Source organism: Bombina bombina, chromosome 2 (genome assembly GCF_027579735.1).
Source record: "Bombina bombina isolate aBomBom1 chromosome 2, aBomBom1.pri, whole genome shotgun sequence".
Classification (NCBI taxonomy): domain Eukaryota; kingdom Metazoa; phylum Chordata; class Amphibia; order Anura; family Bombinatoridae; genus Bombina; species Bombina bombina.
The window spans coordinates 1,128,850,224-1,128,873,168 of record NC_069500.1 but is presented as its reverse complement, the minus strand read 5'-3'; the positions used below and the strand labels follow the sequence as shown (position 1 = coordinate 1,128,873,168).

Genomic DNA, 22,945 nt, shown 5'->3' with positions numbered 1-22,945 from the left:
TTTCAGGCCCCAAAGCTGCATCTGCAGCTTCATAAATGGGGCTTTATTTTCCTTATTTATTCATTGCCTTCAATTAATCATTATTTGTCATCTGAAAACAATCATGTCACCACCACAAACTAAATGTATTTTGAATTAAAGGTACATTGTGCTGTACATTTTTCTCCCCTTAATGTATTTCCCATAATCCATTTTACCTGCTAGAGTGTATTAAGTAATTTACAAGTAGCTCTTTTACCTTTACTTTGTTATTTGAAATAACTGATTTGACTGTTAAAAACCACAACCTATACTGAAAATATGAATACTGTGATACTTTCCATAGAAAAGCTAGATAAACAAGAGACAGCACCTACAACCATTGTCTACGTTTATTTAACTGCCATGTTCCTGTAGAAAACAAATGGAAAGAGGATCACAAATTAGTAACCTCATTTAGTAATAGGCCACCTTCTGGTTAGTTAAAACCATTATTTTTGCATTAGTTGGTAAAATCATTAACTAAGCTGGCTTAAACTCTTTAAGCAGGGTTTTATACAGAACTCACATGGATCAGTTTTTCTACTACACAAAGATTAATACTATTCTAAAATATAATTTGTTTGGGGAATTTAATTTGCAAAGTGTTATTTTTCACTATGCTATATATACTAAAAGAACAGTTGGAAAAGCCACAACCATTATTGATTCAATTATAAAAATAAAAACAAATGCTTTTCTGAATTAGCAATAAATCAAAAGCTATTTATTTAATAAGCATAATGTAGGTGCTGAACCTGAATTTCTAAGCAAGAAACTGATGATCTTTCACATTATTATGCAAGACGTAAACATTGTTCAGAGGTTTTAAAACTCCCAATATGGCTAAGACAAATGTACTTTAATTTCACAGTTCTTCATCAATACTGTAGTGAAGTAAAACTGCACTTCTTAAATAAACAAAGCAGTGTATACTAATCTTACAGTCTGCTGTTCTAAATATGTTTTGTTTTTCACTTGGCTAATTTTTGGCATACACAAACAATGTAATTCCAATCTCTGTTAAACACTTATGTTTAAATACGTTGAGCCAGCAATCATACATCAGAGATAATTCTATGTGGATATTTTATCTCTGGAATGGTGAAACATGAATATAGATATAAGTAATTGTTTGCCAATCATTCTGCAGACCTAAATGTAATGGAAAATTAAGCAGCCAATGCTAAAGGAGAACATCATCAAAAATTGCTAAATTGCTGTCTTGTATGTTTCTAGGTTGTAAATCAAAACAAGTTCAGTTCATGACTTGTGCAATTAACCCTTTTCTTTCAATTCTATATTATACATTACTATTATTATTTAGTTATTTGTATAGTGCCTACAAATTCTATTGCAACTGTAACAATTTCTAAACAAATATTGATTATTAAAAGCACAGGCAGAACATGTAGAAAGGTCATTAAGAAAATTCAAATACTGTACCTGAATTATAAAATGTACTATTGTCGAATGATTTTAAGTACTGTATATATTTAAAGTTTCATTATAGTCCAAAAATGACATGCTCTCTTCTGTCATCTCATTTTAAGACTATTGACCTTGTATTACTGTGTGTTTAACCCAATCCAATCAGCAGAGCTAGTTGCATGACTCAGATGTGCAACTAGCTCTGCTTTTTGTATCTGCAGAATTTTCCACAGCAGTGCTCTGCAGGTCCCGAGCAGCACTTCTATTTTGCAGGGGTAAAACATACAGTACTGAAGGGTTGATAGTCTTAAAATTAACCACTCCAAGAGATTAGAATATGTTATTGTTTTACTATAATGACCCTTTCTTGACTAATTCCTCTATAACTTTCATACTAAAACACAGAATAAAGGAGGTGCCTCATAGGGTAAGTAGTTCCTATGTACCATATAACATCAATGTGAAGACAAAGAACAACTTGCAAATTAGATAGCACTACAAGTAGTGCGCGTGTTGTTTATTGGAGAATACCAGTCTCCCCAGCTGGACTGCCCTAGATGATACCACCAAGCTCGCCCTATAGCAGTGATATGTCACCACAATGTCTACCTATGTCAGGTAGAGATCACTATCAGCACAGCAGCTAATGTCCAAACAATTCCAATACCGCCTCTCTTACAAGATTGCTTGTATGTATCAACGTCAAAAGGGCAAAGTGATTAAAATAAAAAGCTCCCAGAGTGTGAATTGCAACAAAGGTGATTTACACACCGCTGTGTATAGAAGAAATGAAAAAGTTCCTCCAAAGTTAAAATATGTATTCATAAAATGTGTTCCAATGTGCACTGTTTCTTCAGGCTATAGACATTGATAAAAGACACAGGTTTATATAATCATAAGTACCGCCTCCCAGTACCGTGTCACATATGGGAGGTATAATTGTTAAAGGTACATTATATGTAATATAAACTCAAAGTAATTTAACAAAAATATTAACAAAAATTAAGCTGTGTGTAACACTATATTGCTACAAAAAAAAGAGCTTAAAGGGACAGTCTACACCCATATTAACATTCGCTTATATGTTAGATTCAGTTCTGATTGTTCTAACTCACCCCCTATACTGTAACCAGTCTGCTTTACAAACGGAGTAATTCCTAATCCAAACTCTGTTTATATTCGTTATAAATGGCTGACCAGCTCCGCCTATTAACTACATCATAAACTCTCTCCATTGAAACGCTCCAATCAAAATTAGATCACGGATGAAAAATCAGGATTGCGCTTTCGTTGTTTTGCGCATGCGCACCTTCTGAGGAACCTAAAAAATGGAACTAAAATCTCTTTGTAAATTGTGTGCAGCGGAGGAACGAAAAAACACTCTGCTTAGTTTTAGACGTGCAGCACAGACAGACTTCATCTACGTCACTTCCGCATATAGGAGCATGCGTGTTTACACGTAAATGATGTAGGTGGTTGAATGTGCACGAGTATGAGATTGAAAGAGAAGGGGAGTTCAAGGTAGGAGGAGAAGGCAATAGGCGGACTTTGTCGGCCATTTTTAACGACTCAAATCAAAGTTTGTATTTCTGAGATCTCTGTTTGTGAAGCAAACTCAGTAGGGTAGAGGGGGTGAGCTAGGAAAATATGAACATGATCTAAGGTATAAGCGAATGTTAATAAGGGTGTAGACTGTCTCTTTAAAGTTAATTGTGAAGGAGCATAATATGATACACTGGTTGTTTTCCTCTAGGAAACCCCTCAGCAACATAATTGCATTCCATCCACCCCTTTTCACACCAGTTTTCACATGGTGTTTAGATTTATCTAATTCAACAGCATTATTCATTTAAAAGCCATTTTGGTCTGGTACAGCTGAGCATGACTTCTTTTGTGCATTCTTAAAATATTGTTAATATTGTCAATATCCCCAAACGAACGTGTTTGGGTGGTTTTATCTATAGAGGAGAGAAGAGGTCAGATGACTTTATAAAAGTGTTATTCAAAAATAAAAAAAATAAAAATATATGAGGATGTTAACTACATTTCCCGTTATGACTTGACATAAATATGTGGAAGGGCCTTTTTTTATTTACATTAGGCATTCCTCATCATTATTAAATCAATTAGTTGCCATATTTTACTTTCACAATAGCTTCATATTTTTGTTTTTGTTTTGTTGAGAAGGATGCTAGAAACCACACAAGTTGATTTCGAAGTTTTAAAACAAGGGTATTCATCTGTTGTAGATAAAGAGGAATGATTCAAAATAATGCCTCTAGTTATAGAAGAATGGTAGCTAATGAGTAATTACCATGTATCTCTCTCAATTTCAAAAGGGAATATGTGTGAACAAAAATGCATCCAATGTATCAATGTATACATAAAATGATAAATCTTATGGTAAAATCCTTAATTCTTGTGATGACAGATTAAAGAAAACAGGTGTAGCAGTACCTTACATTGCCCAATCAAATTTGGGAAGATTTAAATCCAGTGACCAAAATCTTATTAACAAGGTATTGCAGATTTACAGTGTCTGCATCTCCTAAAACCAAAAAGAGTACCGAGATGTCTGTTGAAGCTCTCTATTTGGGCCGTATCAAATCTATATTAAAAACAAATCTATATTAAAACAAAATATACAGAGCACAGCCTGAACTCAAGGTAGTATTGTATTTGTCACATTCAAACAATTCTAAAATATATATGCATATCAGATATATAAGCATACAATGCACATCACAATATCTGGTGTATCCCGTGAAGCAACGTCCTCTTACCAGATTGTAGTCCTCTCACTGGAGTTGAATGTTGGAGAGCTTGCAATGTTATTACACACTGGGAGCCAATGTCGGTATGTGATGGCCGTCATTCAATAAAACCCCTCCACGTGACATCTGTGTTTTACTATATAAAAGCTGCTGTAGTGTTTAACTCGTGGGTGTTAGTGGGCAGGGTTAAGTTTCTCTACGCATGATTTGTTCCCTCCCGTGAGAACTTTGTCAAGAGATTGGTTCCATGTGGTAGTTCCCACTTTTAAATACCTTTCCAAAAGGATGTGGTTGTTTAAGGAGTTCTCACATCCTATATATTTTCTGTGCATATACAATATACTTACATACAAATAATTAATAGATATTTTAAAAAATATATTAAAAAAAATATATAAAAAGATGCTATTTAAAAAATCACTAGAATAAAAATAAAAAATAGAAAACCTCTTAAATATGTGATATTGAGAATCTTTTTAGGTAAATAGAATATAATATAAACCTTTTATCCCATACATTTTTTTAATGATATTTATATGATTTTTTTTTAATCAGATAGTGTATATAGGAGTGTAACACTATATTTAGGTGGCCATGCAACGAAGTTGCAGGACAACCTATTGTTATTGTCAGGATTATTATTATTATTATTTTTTATTATTATTATTATTATTCCGTCAAACATATTCTATTGCCTATAACTCTTGAACTGCTAAAGCAAAGCTCTTGAAATCAGGTATGCTGGTACAGCCTATTGCAATGCTACATCTCATGCAATATTGAACTCATAGGTCATAAGGTTACGCAGCCATATTGTTTTTTTGCGACAAATTTCGAGAACTGCTTAATAATCTTTAGCTCTGGAGCTGCTTATGTTACAACTTTTAAACTTGTTGTGCTCAGTGCTGCTATGACCTAGATTTGCAATCTACTCAATAGAAGTGCATTAGTCACATGATGTAGCAGCCATCTTGCATTTTGTGAAAATCTTTTAAACATCTTCTTCTCTTAAACCGCTTAGTGCAATAAAGCACAATTTGGCACATATGCTCCTTGCAAGGTCCTCTACCAAGTTTGTTAAAATTGTGATTTTTCCATAATCAGCATGGCTGCTGTGAGACATTAACCTTTTTATCGCCATTTATTTGCGTATTTTTGCACTTTATACATTAGTTTTACAATATTTAACCATATTAAATTGTAATAGACACATGATTACACAGTCATAACCCTCAAAGACAATATTGCAGTTAAAATTTGCATTGCGCAGTCGCCGTTGTGAAATAAAACATTTGCAAATTTTCATAAAACTTCTGCAAATTGTAGAGGTCTATAGTGAGCATTAGTATGTACAATTTGAAAGCCATACAATGCATAGCTTGGCAGCCATTTTGTTTCGTATGCGCTGTTTTTAAAAACTATAAAAATCTTCTTCTCCGAAACCGCTTAAGCCACACACTTTAATTTTTTTTACAGAGTTATCTTATGACTAACATTCAGATTTGTTCAAGAGAAGTTGATAGATCATGTGGTTTGGCAGCCATTTTGAATTGTTCAAAAACGCTTAACAATATTTTTAAATTAATAATAAAACAAAAACGGTTTTACAAAAATGCTTAATTTTTGCCATGTTTATTGACATCTATGGTGACAATTATTGTGCATAATATGGAGGCTGTATATCATATGATCTGGCAGCCATTTTGTTTTATGCAAATATTTCGAAAATCTATTTTCTCTGCAACTGCTTATGTTAGAACTTTGAAACTTGCTGTATAACGTTATATTGTGACCTAGAGTCACAGTTGTTGATGTTGAAGGAATTGGTCACAAGCTGTGGCAGCCATATTGGTTTACGCAAAAATTTCGAAAATGTGTTTTCTTTTCAACCGCTTATGTTAAAGCTGGGAAATTTGCTATATAACCATATATTGTAACCTAGAGTTACATCTGATCGTGATGAAAGTATTGGTCATATGGTGGAGCAGCCATCTTGAAAAACGCAAACATTTCGAAAAATGTGTTTTCTTTCCAACTGCTAATGTTAGAATTGTAAAAAATTCTATAAAACTTTTTATTGTGACTTAGCTGCTTGTATGCCATTGCAATGTCGATGCGCATGGCCACCTCTATCGCTGCTTGCAGCTATATTCTAATGTATTTTTGATGTTTTGGTGCACATCTTTTTTTAACCCTTACAATTTTACACTTCAGTCATGCAAACCCGTAAAGTACAAATTAAGGCCTAGATTACAAGTAGAGTGCTAATTTAATGCACAATATAAATAACCAGCCACTGCAAGTGGCTGGTTATTGCTACTGCAAGCTTGTGGTAGCAATTAGTGCTTATAAAATTAACCAGAGATCTCTGGTTAATTGTATAAATGTCCACAAAATGCCCCCAAAATCAAGTGTTATATACTGTGTTAGTAAATAAAGATAGTAGCATTTTTATTTTTTAATAAAGTAACTGCAATTAGCAGTTTTTGGGGCTAAAGTTTGTGGCATTAGGGTGTTAAAAAAGAAAAGAAAACGGCACTGAAAAGTGCCTTTACATTGGAGTCTATGGGAACTGTGTGTTCCCTAGATAATAGTAGTGGTATTCTAGCGCTAAGAGTGCCCTAAGCTGTGACCAAAAAATGGGGTCTAACCTCCCCCAGAACAAAGGGTATACTGAAACACAGGGATCGGTACAGCGCCAAAAGGCCAAGGGACAAATATACAAAACTGCCAATACTTTAAAATGTAGATTTATTACAATCAGATAAAACAATATACGGTATGAATTGTAAAATAAGAGTTAAAACAAATAATATTGGCAATTAGTGCCGAGCATATATTTAAGAAATGCAATGTAAGAAAATTGTTTAAAACAATAAAATTGCTAGCAAAACCAAAAACAAGAAATCAGAAAAAACCTAACATACTGGTTATCAACATAGAAGTCTTGGGTACGTTTTGGGTAAACCAAGCTATCTAAGCATACAAAGCGTGGGAGGCTGTGGGTCAAAGATGTCAGTTATGGATCCATAGTGTGGTGTGCACCGTGGTGAAATAGGGGAGGTGCGTGTAGCGTAATGTGAATGACCCAATTATAGATCAGACCTGGGTGTGAATGCTTGCAAATTACAACACAGTAAAAATGAAGACACAGTAAAAATGAAGATAAATACAATGTGGCAAATTACAACACAGTTAAAAGATATATTAATCATGAAAAAAATCATGAAAAAACCACAACAAAAATGATGCCGAGTGGAGACTAGGACTCCAACACAAAAAGATATGAGGAAATCCAAGTCCAAAAATAGTGATGGATCCTGAAGGCAAGTGAAAAGTCAATCAAAAAGTCAAATATGCAGTCAATGAAAAAATAAAAAAAAATTGAAAAATTTTTTCAACAAAGGGGGGTGGAGAACAAAGTTGATGTAAAAAACGGTGCAAAAAATTCAAAAAATCAAAAAATGAAAAAGGGGAAGCATAAAAATTAGTTAATATATAATCCAAATGTGGCCAATCCAAATACTAGCACAGTGGTGTGCAAAAACCAAGTCTAAACACGACAAAGCAAAGTGAAGAAAATTTGGAATGTAAAAGATATGAAAAAAATGTGAAAAATATAAAAAATATATATAACGGTGTGACAGGATAAAATCCAAGGATCCCAATAAACTTTAGGCAATCAGCGGCTCTTATTGTCGTCCCTAGTAGATACCTGTAACCCAAAATAACAACATAGCGTAATACAGTTTAAAATATAATAGTAATCAAATGGAAAGATGCTTACCAAAGGGTCTACGCGTTTCGGTCCTCAATAGACCTTTTTCAAGACTGATCCAGTGGTAAGCAAAGCATCTTTAAATAGGGGTTTGCTGGATTACCCGGATGTGGCTTACAAAACATTCCACTTCCGGTTCCGCTTGGCATTTTAAAAATAAAGTCCCTTAATTGTGAAATATAGGGATGGTTTATAAACATATTTAGTGTCATATATGGGTTATTGCCGTGAGCGTGCTTTCTGCAATAATAACTGCATGTATTTAGATCTATCTGAGGTGGAAAGCGAAAAGCCGTGACTTCACTTCCGGTTTAGGGACCGGATCAGCCCACCTCTGTGTCATGATCAGCATTCAGTGCATCTAAATAGATTAAAATCTTGCAGTATGCAAACCAATTAGCGGCGATCACTTCAGAACCCCTACCATTTGGGTACTTCCCAAAAGAGACTAAATTGTCTAATAAAATGTTGTGTGCATCTGTTATATGTATTTTGCAACATTTCTGGAAATCAAAGTTGCTGAGAATAAAATATAGTGGAGAGCACAATCGATGTTTAGAACGCCTCTATATATTAAATATTCCGAGGTCTCTATTAGTGGACTCGGCGAGTCTTGATATGTCTTCATAAGTGTGTACGGTATATGACATTATCGTTACAACATAGCCCATTTGTTATAAAGCAGGGTGTGTATAACGATCTCTATTGTGTTCAGAAAGATCTAGGTAGCTGTATTAATCAGCAGTGTATGTTGTTAGCCACGTCTTAAAAAGTGGATTAGTAACAAGCAGTGGTATTACTATAGTCTCTTGTGGTATAGAAACCCATCATAGGTGGTGCTTATGATTAGATTGCCTGAGTCGGTGACATTGGGGAAGTGTTTTTCCGCTACTCAGCATGATATATTGGATGTGTTATCTTTTATGATAGAGGCATAGTATCGATTTAGAAAATAGCAGAAAAGGGTTTGGCAATGGTATCCAAATGTGGGTCATCCTCAAATATATTTGATATTAGTGTTTGATAAATGTGAATTTATCTATAGGTATATCTTAGCCCTTATTGGGTCTTTTGTTTGGGCTATACTATCAGTCGAGAGGCGATTATTTAGAAGAATGGGGGCGGACTGAACATTTTAGGTCAAAGTTGAGATTATCCTATACTTAGTTATTACTTTAGTATGAGGTTGGTTGATTGGCATTAGAGGTCGAGCATGATATCAGATGTATCTTACATATAAGGAGACCAGGTGAATGTATATGAACAGGGATTGATGAACCTATCGGGTTTGTATCAGACCCATAAATGGTTTATGTGTAAATAGCAATTTTATTATGTGATCCTAAGGTAATATACCATTGATCCTTATGTATCTGAGAGTGAGTGTAATAATTCCTTTAAGAGAGAAGAGATTTCTATTTGTCTTTATTCCTGACTACCTATCTTAAGATTCGGATGAGTTTTAGTTAGATGTTTTCATGTGTGGGGGAAGAAAGCTGGTTGGACCTAACAGGTAATTTGAGTCATAAGTGGGCATAGGAGTGGATTCTCATTACTAGTTGAAGAGGTGGGCCAGGTCCTCTCTATTGTTTAGACCTTTTGGGTGTAGGCAGTCCAATAGGAAAATCCATTTCGATTCTGCCCTGAGAAGGATTTTTTCGAAGTCCCCTCCCCTCCAGTTTTTAATTATTTTTTGTATGCCCATGAACCTCATCTCCTGTATTTTGCCATTATGTTTATCTGCAAAAAGTTTGTAGAGTATGGTGTCCTTATTTTGTTTTTCGATCAGCAATATATGCTCTCTCAGCCTATCTCTGAGACTTCTTGAAGTCTGACCAACATACTGGAGGCCACAGGAACACTCGATGAGATAGATGACCCCTGTGTCTTTGCATCTGATAAGGTCCTTAATTGCAAATTCTTCTCCAGTTTGGAATGAATGGAATTGTTTGGTCTTAGTCCCTCTCTTGCAAGCTTTGCAAGAGTGGCATGGGAAATAGCCTTTCAGTGGTTTTCCCTGTAAGTCATGTGTTTTTGTTTTTTTCTTTCGGAGCAGGCTTGGAGCTAATACGTTTTTGAGGTTACTTGTTTTTTTATATACAAAATTTGGTCGATCAGGGAGTAAGTTCCCAATGATCTCATCGTCTTTCAGCAGATGCCAGTGTTTTTTGAAGATTTTTTCCATAATATATCTGTTACTGCTGTACTCTGTGATCATTGGTACATTAAGTCTTCCTTCTGTCCCGTATCCTTTCTTTTCTTTGTATTTTGTTAGGTCTTTCCTTTCCACCTTTCTTACTTCCTCTATCTTGAGGTTCAGATCTTCTTCCTTGTAGCCTCGTTCTACAAACTTTTCTTTTAGATGGGTCACTTGTTTCTCCCATGTCTGGATGTTCGAGCAATTTTTTCGGACTCTTAGAAATTGACTTTTGGGGATGTTGTTTATCCATTTTTCATGATGGCAACTGTTGTAGTGCACATAGTTGTTACTATCAACTGTTTTAAAGTGCGTGGACGTTTCCCATTTGCTATTAAGGACTTCTATTTTTAAGTCCAAGAAGACTATTTCTTTTAGGCTCCAAGTATGGGTAAACTTTAGATTTAGAACATTTTTGTTCATAATCTCAATTGTATATATAAGGTCTTGTATTGGACCTTTCCAGATGATGAGAATATCGTCGATATATCTGCGGTAGAGGACCAGGTCTGCGCTCGCTGGGCAGGAGTCCCAGAATATACTCTCCCATTTGCCCATATATAAGTTGGCATAGCTGGGCGCGAACCTGGTCCCCATAGCTGTACCGCAGATTTGTTGGTAGTATCTTCCTTCATTGCAAAAGTAGTTGTGCTGTAGAATGTGTTGGATGCTGTTCAATATAAATTTCGCCTGGTCTTCCAACATCAGGGGATCTTTATCCAAGAACCATTTTATTGCTTCAAGTCCCTCTTTGTGGGGTATGCTGGTGTATAAGGCGGCTACATCACAGGTGGCCATGATGTAGCCTTCTTCCCACGGGATCTCTTCCAGGATGTTTAGAACCTGTGTGGAATCTTTCAAGTATGATGGAAGAGCCTTTACGTACTTCTGAAGATGTTGATCGACGTATTCTGACAAGTTACTTGTAAGTGACCCGATTCCAGAAATTATTGGACGTCCGGGAGGGTCTATCAGAGTTTTGTGTATCTTGGGTAGATGGTATATTATAGGTGTCATTGGATGTTTTATATCTAGATATCTATGCTCTTTTTCGTTCAAAATGCCGGAAGTTTTGGCTGTTTTGAGAAGTTCCTTGAGTTCTTCTTGATATTGTTTCACAGGGTTATTCCTAAGCTGTAGATATGTTTTTTGGTCGTCGAGGAGACGTTGGTTCTCCGCATTGTATTTCTCCCTGTCGAGAATAACGATGCCTCCACCTTTGTCGGCTGGCTTAATCGTTAATTGGTTGTTCGCCTCAAGTTTCCTGATGGTCTCTATATGTTTTCTGGATAGGTTGTTTTTGATCCTTTTCAAACTCCTTTGTTTGACATCTCTAATATCTTTGGTGACCATAATTTCAAATGCGTCAATAGCATTTCCTTTGGCATGGGTAGGATAGAAGCTGGACTTTGGTTTAAGTCCCGTGTGGATATATGGATCTTCGGCATCAGCTGAAGTGTAGCTCCTGGGTATCGTTGTATCAAGAGCAGTTTTTAGGAAGTACCTTTTTAAGGTTAATTTCCTTATAAAATCCTTGGTATTCATAAATGTTTGGAATTTATCCATGCTTCTTGCCGGAGCAAAAGAGAGGCCATACTTCAGAACTTCCTTCTCTTCTTTTTTTATTTCATATGAGCTAAGATTGAAGATTCCATCTCCAGTGGTCCTCTTTTCGGATCCACGAGATGATGTAGGCGTTTGTATGCGATCCTTATTATCAATTCCCCCATCGCTTGTTTTTGGGGTCTTGTTTCTCTTTGTTTTAGTGCCCCCACGTTTACCTCTTATCTTCTTTTTTTGTCTCGTTGGTGGTTCAAGGGTCTCTTCCCCTAATTTGTTCTCTTGTCCTTTACTGCTGGTTGATTCATTTTTAAAAAATGTGAAGATGAGGCGATTTGATTTAGAGTTGTCCCTGAGTTTGCGTCAGAATTCGGCAAACTTCTGTTGGAATGTTCGTTCTGCCTGCCAGACATATCAGGTTTTCTATAGTTCGTCATGTCGTGTGATTTATAAGAACTTTTTTCATATTCTCCGTGTGTTCCATCTCTTCTTGGCATGTCAGAATATTCCCAACTCTCATGCCTCGAACTAGTGGTGTAATCATTGTTTTGTTCTCCTCCATGTTTTTGGTCCTCATAATAGTTTTGGGGATAATTTCCCCTATCATCTCTATAGTGGCGTCTTGGGGCTCTTCTATAGTTCCATGATGGATAGTTCGCTTGACCGTAGTGTTCTCTATCTCTGTAGTTGTGTCTAAAGGCTTTCTGATAGGGAGCCCTTTCCCATGGCCTTCGGGGCTTTCATAGTGCCTGTAATATGGTTCGGATCTGTAGTGTTGTGATCCCCAGTACATCTGTTCCTCCCTTCTATAATTAGATTTATCTCTATGGTCTATTCTTTTCCATTCAGGTCTGTTGGGGCTATATTCTGAATGTAGCCTGTCTTTCTGAAATCTATTCACATGTGTTTTTTGTGGGCGAAACCTATTTTGCCCTGGTTGCTGAATATTCTGATTTGTAACTTCTGGTTGTCTGTCATATGCCCTATTGTCGTCAGGTTTTGCCGATGTGCTCCCTACCATATGGTCACTATTTTGTGTGGGATCTGTGGTTTCGATTGATTCATTATCACTAGCTCTTTTTTCATCTAGTTCTCTCTTTAATTTTTTGGTCTTCTTTGTAATTACATCCTCTCTTATTTTAGTTACTTTTTTGACTAGGTTTAGTTTCTTTTCTGAAATGTCAATGCCAGAGCTCTCTAAGTTCATCAATATCTGCTCATCCTCCTTGATTTCAATGTCAGTGTCATGTAATAGTTCATCCCTGTAATCTATGATGATATTCATTAGGGTGACTGAGGCAGTGGCTAAAGCCTCTGTCCATCTAGAGGAATATTTGGGTTTGTGTATAGGGAAGGCGCAGTCTTTAGTGACCATTAGGCCTTTAGGTATGATTTTAAGTTCAATGCATTTTCGTAAGAATGATATATCTGCCTTATACTTCACCTCTGATACTAATAGTTTCTCTAGATTCTTGAAGATAGTCTGGACATCTAAACAATCATCTTCTCCTTTTTCTAGATACGATGTGTCAAAATCAATTTCTTTTCTAATTGACAATAAAGTATCCATAGTATTGACAGTGAGTATATTCAAAGCTTCTAGGGTACCGGTTAGAAAAGTGAGTCAATAGATAATAGTAGTGGTATTCTAGCGCTAAGAGTGCCCTAAGCTGTGACCAAAAAATGGGGTCTAACCTCCCCCAGAACAAAGGGTATACTGAAACACAGGGATCGGTACAGCGCCAAAAGGCCAAGGGACAAATATACAAAACTGCCAATACTTTAAAATGTAGATTTATTACAATCAGATAAAACGATATACGGTATGAATTGTAAAATAAGAGTTAAAACAAATAATATTGGCAATTAGTGCCGAGCATATATTTAAGAAATGCAATGTAAGAAAATTGTTTAAAACAATAAAATTGCTAGCAAAACCAAAAACAAGAAATCAGAAAAAACCTAACATACTGGTTATCAACATAGAAGTCTTGGGTACGTTTTGGGTAAACCAAGCTATCTAAGCATACAAAGCGTGGGAGGCTGTGGGTCAAAGATGTCAGTTATGGATCCATAGTGTGGTGTGCACCGTGGTGAAATAGGGGAGGTGCGTGTAGCGTAATGTGAATGACCCAATTATAGATCAGACCTGGGTGTGAATGCTTGCAAATTACAACACAGTAAAAATGAAGACACAGTAAAAATGAAGATAAATACAATGTGGCAAATTACAACACATTTAAAAGATATATAATCATGAAAAAAATCATGAAAAAACCACAACAAAAATGATGCCGAGTGGAGACTAGGACTCCAACACAAAAAGATCTGAGGAAATCCAAGTCCAAAAATAGTGATGGATCCTGAAGGCAAGTGAAAAGTCAATCAAAAAGTCAAATATGCAGTCAATGAAAAAATAAAAAAAAATTTAAAATTTTTTTCAACAAAGGGGGGTGGAGAACAAAGTTGATGTAAAAAACGGTGCAAAAAATTCAAAAAATCAAAAAATGAAAAAGGGGAAGCATAAAAATTAGTTCATATATAATCCAAATGTGGCCAATCCAAATACTAGCACAGTGGTGTGCAAAAACCAAGTCTAAACACGACAAAGCAAAGTGAAGAAAATTTGGAATGTAAAAGATATGAAAAAAATGTGAAAAATATAAAAAATATATATAACGGTGTGACAGGATAAAATCCAAGGATCCCAATAAACTTTAGGCAATCAGCGGCTCTTATTGTCGTCCCTAGTAGATACCTGTAACCCAAAATAACAACATAGCGTAATACAGTTTAAAATATAATAGTAATCAAATGGAAAGATGCTTACCAAAGGGTCTACGCGTTTCGGTCCTCAATAGACCTTTTTCAAGACTGATCCAGTGGTAAGCAAAGCATCTTTAAATAGGGGTTTGCTGGATTACCCGGATGTGGCTTACAAAACATTCCACTTCCGGTTCCGCTTGGCATTTTAAAAATAAAGTCCCTTAATTGTGAAATATAGGGATGGTTTATAAACATATTTAGTGTCATATATGGGTTATTGCCGTGAGCGTGCTTTCGGCAATAATAACTGCATGTATTTAGATCTATCTGAGGTGGAAAGCGAAAAGCCGTGACTTCACTTCCGGTTTAGGGACCGGATCAGCCCACCTCTGTGTCATGATCAGCATTCAGTGCATCTAAATAGATTAAAATCTTGCAGTATGCAAACCAATTAGCGGCAATAACTTCAGAACCCCTACCATTTGGGTACTTCCCAAAAGAGACTAAATTGTCTAATAAAATGTTGTGTGCATCTGTTATATGTATTTTGCAACATTTCTGGAAATCAAAGTTGCTGAGAATAAAATATAGTGGAGAGCACAATCGATGTTTAGAACGCCTCTATATATTAAATATTCCGAGGTCTCTATTAGTGGACTCGGCGAGTCTTGATATGTCTTCATAAGTGTGTACGGTATATGACATTATCGTTACAACATAGCCCATTTGTTATAAAGCAGGGTGTGTATAACAATCTCTATTGTGTTCAGAAAGATCTAGGTAGCTGTATTAATCAGCAGTGTATGTTGTTAGCCACGTCTTAAAAAGTGGATTAGTAACAAGCAGTGGTATTACTATAGTCTCTTGTGGTATAGAAACCCATCATAGGTGGTGCTTATGATTAGATTGCCTGAGTCGGTGACATTGGGGAAGTGTTTTTCCGCTACTCAGCATGATATATTGGATGTGTTATCTTTTATGATAGAGGCATAGTATCGATTTAGAAAATAGCAGAAAAGGGTTTGGCAATGGTATCCAAATGTGGGTCATCCTCAAATATATTTGATATTAGTGTTTGATAAATGTGAATTTATCTATAGGTATATCTTAGCCCTTATTGGGTCTTTTGTTTGGGCTATACTATCAGTTGAGAGGCGATTATTTAGAAGAATGGGGGCGGACTGAACATTTTAGGTCAAAGTTGAGATTATCCTATACTTAGTTATTACTTTAGTATGAGGTTGGTTGATTGGCATTAGAGGTCGAGCATGATATCAGATGTAACTTACATATAAGGAGACCAGGTGAATGTATATGAACAGGGATTGATGAACCTATCGGGTTTGTATCAGACCCATAAATGGTTTATGTGTAAATAGCAATTTTATTATGTGATCCTAAGGTAATATACCATTGATCCTTATGTATCTGAGAGCGAGTGTAATAATTCCTTTAAGAGAGAAGAGATTTCTATTTGTCTTTATTCCTGACTACCTATCTTAAGATTCGGATGAGTTTTAGTTAGATGTTTTCATGTGTGGGGGAAGAAAGCTGGTTGGACCTAACAGGTAATTTGAGTCATAAGTGGGCATAGGAGTGGATTCTCATTACTAGTTGAAGAGGTGGGCCAGGTCCTCTCTATTGTTTAGACCTTTTGGGTGTAGGCAGTCCAATAGGAAAATCCATTTCGATTCTGCCCTGAGAAGGATTTTTTCGAAGTCCCCTCCCCTCCAGTTTTTAATTATTTTTTGTATGCCCATGAACCTCATCTCCTGTATTTTGCCATTATGTTTATCTGCAAAATGTTTGTAGAGTATGGTGTCCTTATTTTGTTTTTCGATCAGCAATATATGCTCTCTCAGCCTATCTCTGAGACTTCTTGAAGTCTGACCAACATACTGGAGGCCACAGGAACACTCGATGAGATAGATGACCCCTGTGTCTTTGCATCTGATAAGGTCCTTAATTGCAAATTCTTCTCCAGTTTGGAATGAATGGAATTGTTTGGTCTTAGTCCCTCTCTTGCAAGCTTTGCAAGAGTGGCATGGGAAATAGCCTTTCAGTGGTTTTCCCTGTAAGTCATGTGTTTTTGTTTTTTTCTTTCGGAGCAGGCTTGGAGCTAATACGTTTTTGAGGTTACTTGTTTTTTTATATACAAAATTTGGTCGATCACGGAGTAAGTTCCCAATGATCTCATCGTCTTTCAGCAGATGCCAGTGTTTTTTGAAGATTTTTTCCATAATATATCTGTTACTGCTGTACTCTGTGATCATTGGTACATTAAGTCTTCCTTCTGTCCCGTATCCTTTCTTTTCTTTGTATTTTGTTAGGTCTTTCCTTTCCACCTTTCTTACTTCCTCTATCTTGAGGTTCAGATCTTCTTCCTTGTAGCCTCGTTCTACAAACTTTTCTTTTAGACGGGTCACTTGTTTCTCCCATGTCTGGATGTTCGAGCAATTTTTTCGGACTCTTAGAAATTGACTTTTGGGGATGTTGTTTATCCATTTTTCATGATGGCAACTGTTGTAGTGCACATAGTTGTTACTATCAACTGTTTTAAAGTGCGTGGACGTTTCCCATTTGCTATTAAGGACTTCTATTTTTAAGTCCAAGAAGACTATTTCTTTTAGGCTCCAAGTATGGGTAAACTTTAGATTTAGAACATTTTTGTTCATAATCTCAATTGTATATATAAGGTCTTGTATTGGACCTTTCCAGATAATGAGAATATCGTCGATATATCTGCGTTAGAGGACCAGGTCCGCGCTCGCTGGGCAGGAGTCCCAGAATATACTCTCCCATTTGCCCATATATAAGTTGGCATAGCTGGGCGCGAACCTGGTCCCCATAGCTGTACCGCAGATTTATTGGTGGTATCTTCCTTCATTGCAAAAGTAGTTGTGCTGTAGAATGTGTTGGATGCTGTTCAATATAAATTTCGCCTGGTCTTCCAACATCAGGGGATCTTTATCCAAGAACCATTTTATTGCATCAAGTCCCTCTTTGTGGGGTATGCTGGTGTATAAGGCGGCTACATCACAGGTGGCCATGATGTAGCCTTCTTCCCACGGGATCTCTTCCAGGATGTTTAGAACCTGTGTGGAATCTTTCAAGTATGATGGAAGAGCCTTTACGTACTTCTGAAGATGTTGATCGACGTATTCTGACAAGTTACTTGTAAGTGACCCGATTCCAGAAATTATTGGACGTCCGGGAGGGTCTATCAGAGTTTTGTGTATCTTGGGTAGATGGTATATTATAGGTGTCATTGGATGTTTTATATCTAGATATCTATGCTCTTTTTCGTTCAAAATGCCGGAAGTTTTGGCTGTTTTGAGAAGTTCCTTGAGTTCTTATTGATATTGTTTCACAGGGTTATTCCTAAGCTGTAGATATGTTTTTTGGTCGTCGAGGAGACGTTGGTTCTCCGCATTGTATTTCTCCCTGTCGAGAATAACGATGCCTCCACCTTTGTCGGCTGGCTTAATCGTTAATTGGTTGTTCGCCTCAAGTTTCCTGATGGTCTCTATATGTTTTCTGGATAGGTTGTTTTTGATCCTTTTCAAACTCCTTTGTTTGACATCTCTAATATCTTTGGTGACCATAATTTAAAATGCGTCAATAGCATTTCCTTTGGCATGGGTAGGATAGAAGCTGGACTTTGGTTTAAGTCCCGTGTGGATATATGGATCTTCGGCATCAGCTGAAGTGTAGCTCCTGGGTATCGTTGTATCAAGAGCAGTTTTTAGGAAGTACCTTTTTAAGGTTAATTTCCTTATAAAATCCTTGGTATTCATAAATGTTTGGAATTTATCCATGCTTCTTGCCGGAGCAAAAGAGAGGCCATACTTCAGAACTTCCTTCTCTTCTTTTTTTATTTCATATGAGCTAAGATTGAAGATTCCATCTCCAGTGGTCCTCTTTTCGGATCCACGAGATGATGTAGGCGTTTGTATGCGATCCTTATTATCAATTCCCCCATCGCTTGTTTTTGGGGTCTTGTTTCTCTTTGTTTTAGTGCCCCCACGTTTACCTCTTATCTTCTTTTTTTGTCTCGTTGGTGGTTCAAGGGTCTCTTCCCCTAATTTGTTCTCTTGTCCTTTACTGCTGGTTGATTCATTTTTAAAAAATGTGAAGATGAAGCGATTTGATTTAGAGTTGTCCCTGAGTTTGCGTCAGAATTCGGCAAACTTCTGTTGGAATGTTCGTTCTGCCTGCCAGACATATCAGGTTTTCTATAGTTCGTCATGTCGTGTGATTTATAAGAACTTTTTTCATATTCTCCGTGTGTTCCATCTCTTCTTGGCATGTCAGAATATTCCCAACTCTCATGCCTCGAACTAGTGGTGTAATCATTGTTTTGTTCTCCTCCATGTTTTTGGTCCTCATAATAGTTTTGGGGATAATTTCCCCTATCATCTCTATAGTGGCGTCTTGGGGCTCTTCTATAGTTCCATGATGGATAGTTCGCCTGACCATAGTGTTCTCTATCTCTGTAGTTGTGTCTAAAGGCTTTCTGATAGGGAGCCCTTTCCCATGGCCTTCGGGGGCTTTCATAGTGCCTGTAATATGGTTCGGATCTGTAGTGTTGTGATCCCCAGTACATCTGTTCCTCCCTTCTATAATTAGATTTATCTCTATGGTCTATTCTTTTCCATTCAGGTCTGTTGGGGCTATATTCTGAATGTAGCCTGTCTTTCTGAAATCTATTCACATGTGTTTTTTGTGGGCGAAACCTATTTTGCCCTGGTTGCTGAATATTCTGATTTGTAACTTCTGGTTGTCTGTCATATGCCCTATTGTCGTCAGGTTTTGCCGATGTGCTCCCTACCATATGGTCACTATTTTGTGTGGGATCTGTGGTTTCGATTGATTCATTATCACTAGCTCTTTTTTCATCTAGTTCTCTCTTTAATTTTTTGGTCTTCTTTGTAATTACATCCTCTCTTATTTTAGTTACTTTTTTGACTAGGTTTAGTTTCTTTTCTGAAATGTCAATGCCAGAGCTCTCTAAGTTCATCAATATCTGCTCATCCTCCTTGATTTCAATGTCAGTGTCATGTAATAGTTCATCCCTGTAATCTATGATGATATTCATTAGGGTGACTGAGGCAGTGGCTAAAGCCACTGTATATAACCCATATATGACACTAAATATGTTTATAAACCATCCCTATATTTCACAATTAAGGGACTTTATTTTTAAAATGCCAAGCGGAACCGGAAGTGGAATGTTTTGTAAGCCACATCCGGGTAATCCAGCAAACCCCTATTTAAAGATGCTTTGCTTACCACTGGATCAGTCTTGAAAAAGGTCTATTGAGGACCGAAACGCGTAGACCCTTTGGTAAGCATCTTTCCATTTGATTACTATTATATTTTAAACTGTATTACGCTATGTTGTTATTTTGGGTTACAGGTATCTACTAGGGACGACAATAAGAGCCGCTGATTGCCTAAAGTTTATTGGGATCCTTGGATTTTATCCTGTCACACCGTTATATATATTTTTTATATTTTTCACATTTTTTTCATATCTTTTACATTCCAAATTTTCTTCACTTTGCTTTGTCGTGTTTAGACTTGGTTTTTGCACACCACTGTGCTAGTATTTGGATTGGCCACATTTGGATTATATATGAACTAATTTTTATGCTTCCCCTTTTTCATTTTTTGATTTTTTGAATTTTTTGCACCGTTTTTTACATCAACTTTGTTCTCCACCCCCCTTTGTTGAAAAATTTTTTCAATTTTTTTTTATTTTTTCATTGACTGCATATTTGACTTTTTGATTGACTTTTCACTTGCCTTCAGGATCCATCACTATTTTTGGACTTGGATTTCCTCAGATCTTTTTGTGTTGGAGTCCTAGTCTCCACTCGGCATCATTTTTGTTGTGGTTTTTTCATGATTTTTTTCATGATTATATATCTTTTAACTGTGTTGTAATTTGCCACATTGTATTTATCTTCATTTTTACTGTGTCTTCATTTTTACTGTGTTGTAATTTGCAAGCATTCACACCCAGGTCTGATCTATAATTGGGTCATTCACATTACGCTACACGCACCTCCCCTATTTCACCACGGTGCACACCACACTATGGATCCATAACTGACATCTTTGACCCACAGCCTCCCACGCTTTGTATGCTTAGATAGCTTGGTTTACCCAAAACGTACCCAAGACTTCTATGTTGATAACCAGTATGTTAGGTTTTTTCTGATTTCTTGTTTTTGGTTTTGCTAGCAATTTTATTGTTTTAAACAATTTTCTTACATTGCATTTCTTAAATATATGCTCGGCACTAATTGCCAATATTATTTGTTTTAACTCTTATTTTACAATTCATACCGTATATCGTTTTATCTGATTGTAATAAATCTACATTTTAAAGTATTGGCAGTTTTGTATATTTGTCCCTTGGCCTTTTGGCGCTGTACCGATCCCTGTGTTTCAACTGTGTGTTCCCTGTCAGTATATATGTATATGCTTATATACATATATATTTATATGTTAATATGTGTTTGAAAAGTACAAAAACAACTGGAAATTAGTTTTCCTATGGATCGGAAATGCTGTTTTATGTTGTCTGCATACAAGTTCGAGTAGGGGTTTACGTGGACCAAATGCATTAGAAAGTATTATCTATATAGGTAATTTCAGGAATGCAGAAAAGAATGGTCTGCAAAGGGGTCAAAATAAAAAAAAACTGCAATTTGAGTAAACTGCAATGCTGCATTAACTTTTTTTAGAATCTTTTTAGCTTGGATGTTTTTAAGGATTTAATATTCTAAGGATGCTAAATGGAGTGAAGCAGGTTTAATCTTTAGGGCGCTTCTGATAAGCGCTTGCACACAACACTATGGGGTAGATTTATCATAGTGCGAGCGGACATGATACAATGTAGCGTATCATGTCCGCTGCACATCGAAAAATGCCGCTTACGCTGTTGGCATTTTCATTGCACCAGCAGTTCTTCTGATTTCTGTCGGGTTGATTTCTGTCTGCAGCCTCAGAGCAGACGGTTATGAAGCATAACTGCGGGCATCGAGCTCCATACAGAGCTTGATAAATCGGCCCCATAATATGAACAATGTTTAGCGTGGTTGCTAAAGTAAAGGGTGCACTAATGGGATTCAGCCACGCTAAACATTCTCTGACTCATATATACTGGTGTTTCTCCTCCTTTTTAAATTTTGGTTAGATCTGCGTGAGTGTTACATTTTTCTGTTTTATATTTTTAGTGTCTTTATATTCTGTTCCAGTTCTCCTCTCTCTCAGTACTTAGATGTTTTTTCATATTCTGCTTGTCATTCCTTTTTACCATCATTATCCCTCTTCTGGCATTTAGTATTCTCTTTTTTGGTCCTCTTTCCTTATTTCTTTCCAAAACATCCATAGATTCTTGAATCTCCTTTGGTTTCATACCCTCAGTCTTCTTTTTTTTATTACTTTATCACATAAGTTACTCCTTACTTCTGGTTTAAAATGGATTTTACATTTGTTGTTTGTGTTTGATGGCTTTAATATTTAATTTTAAGAAAATATAACTTTACTCTTTTGGAGTTTAATTAATAGTGTGTCTGATATATTTGTTTAAAGATTTAAGTTATGTTTCTCTTTCAGTTTTTGATTGCTTCTATGCTTCTAAACACATTTCATTCCTTTAGGGTTGTAAAATAACTTACACTTCAAGATGACAGTTTTTTATCGCCTATCTCATTTTATTATTAAAAGTAGATTGAAATGCTATTGATAATTATCATGCTTGTAAGAACAGCTTCATTACAGACTTTTCTGATGCATCAACTAAACTATCGCTGACAGCATATTGAAAACTTAGATAGAAAAAAACAACAACAGCGCATACTTGTGTGGAGAACAGATGCATTCCTGGCAAACAAAGTGGTCATTCAGTCTTCCACAAAAGCTTTAGTTAGACTCATCAAACTTTCTGGCAGACTTGACAATACAGTTTAACAAAAAAATGAAGAGCAAGAACAATCTTTTTTGTTAACCAGTTTTTCTTATAATCTAGTAACTTTATTGTCAAGTAAATTCTAATGTTTTCCTTTTAACCATTTCTGTATGTCATATTAGAGATTAAGCATTAAGAATGTAATTAGTTGAACTGAATGGGTTGTTTTCACAGAATAATCATTCTCTCTTCATTTCTTTCTCTCTTTCTCTCTTCCTCTCCTCTCTTCCTCTCCTTCTATATCTATCTCTCTCCCTTTCTTTCTTTCTTTCTTTCTTTCTTTCTTTCTTTCTTTCTTTCTTTCTTTCTTTCTCTCTCTCTCTCTCTTTCTTTCTTTCTTTCTCTTTATTTTCCTCTCTTTTTTTCTTAAATGCACAAGACTTTAGGGTTAGAGTTTCTTAAAATTACTGTGAACTCTTAATACAGTAGTGGAATATGTG

At 36.2% G+C, this 22,945-nt stretch overlaps 1 protein-coding gene across 1 annotated transcript in view; it reads left to right on the top strand.

The window, feature by feature from the left end:
- Nucleotides 1-22,945, top strand: part of FSTL5 (follistatin like 5) — a 1,363,343-nt gene that overhangs the window by 186,657 nt on the left and 1,153,741 nt on the right. The window lies entirely within an intron of this gene.